The 950-nt window shown below is 37.7% G+C and overlaps 1 non-coding gene across 1 annotated transcript; it reads left to right on the top strand.

The window, feature by feature from the left end:
* Nucleotides 1-392: 392 nt before the first annotated feature.
* Nucleotides 393-465, top strand: TRNAA-UGC (transfer RNA alanine (anticodon UGC)). Its single transcript has one exon. It is a non-coding gene; the product is annotated as a tRNA-Ala (tRNA).
* The last annotated feature ends 485 nt before the right edge of the window (nt 466-950 follow it).

Raw genomic sequence — 950 nt, 5'->3', positions numbered from 1 at the left:
CCATCAGTCCCTGATTGAAGGTGTGGGGCTAACTCGTTTCACATGTTTAGGAATCCCCCAAAAGCTGAGTAGTTTTCATTGTTGGCATATATCTTGATATTTTAATTGTTCTCAGGTTTTTGTTTTCTGGTTTTTTTTTTTTTTTTTTGTATTTACGGGGCACTTATATTGGACACATAAGCACATGAAAGGGACCTGTGTAGTGGAAGAGTCATTATCTACAGGGTAGGCTATGGCCAGACCTACCTGAGGAACTATCCAGTGTGTTGAATTGTGCACCAATAAATCAATTAGCTATCTGTGCAGCCAAGGTTACACTAATGAGTAAAGCCTTTCAGCAAAGACATTTGTCCTTCCCCAGACCCCAGATTAAAGTGTATATAAATGGGGGTGGGGGCTATAGCTCAGTGGTAGAGTGCATGCTTTGCATGCATGAGGTCCTGGGTTCAATCCCCAGTGCCTCTGTTAAGGAGAAAAAAACATTAAAGTGTATAAAAATAAGCTCTCCCAGGGTCGTGAGGTCCCCTAACATGGCCAATAGATTCTCTGTTCTTAGTGAATTCTCTGACTTAACCATGGGGAACTAATTAAAACCTTAGAAGTCCCACTCACCGGTGCATCACTTAACTGTGATCTTGAATTTATACAGAAATTCTTTGTATAACTTGTTTGCTAGTGTATCGTAAAATTAATTAATAGACTCAGCAAAGATCCAGCTATTATTCCCACCAGTACTCAAATCTGATCTAGTTTTTCTCACAATATCACAGAATATTTTACCTCATTTGAACATCAAGTTTAGTCTACTTAAGCTTGCTTATCCTTACTGTTGGCTAAAATGATGCACAAATATATTTATGGAACAGATAATAAAAGGGTCATGTAAAATCATAGCCTTTTAGAGTCAGAAGAAATGTTTTACAGAATACAGTCCAATTTTTAAAACAGAT

The sequence above is a fragment of the Camelus bactrianus genome, chromosome 4 (genome assembly GCF_048773025.1).
Source record: "Camelus bactrianus isolate YW-2024 breed Bactrian camel chromosome 4, ASM4877302v1, whole genome shotgun sequence".
In the NCBI taxonomy this organism is placed as follows: Eukaryota; Metazoa; Chordata; class Mammalia; order Artiodactyla; family Camelidae; genus Camelus; species Camelus bactrianus.
This window is presented reverse-complemented; position numbering and strand designations above follow the sequence as displayed.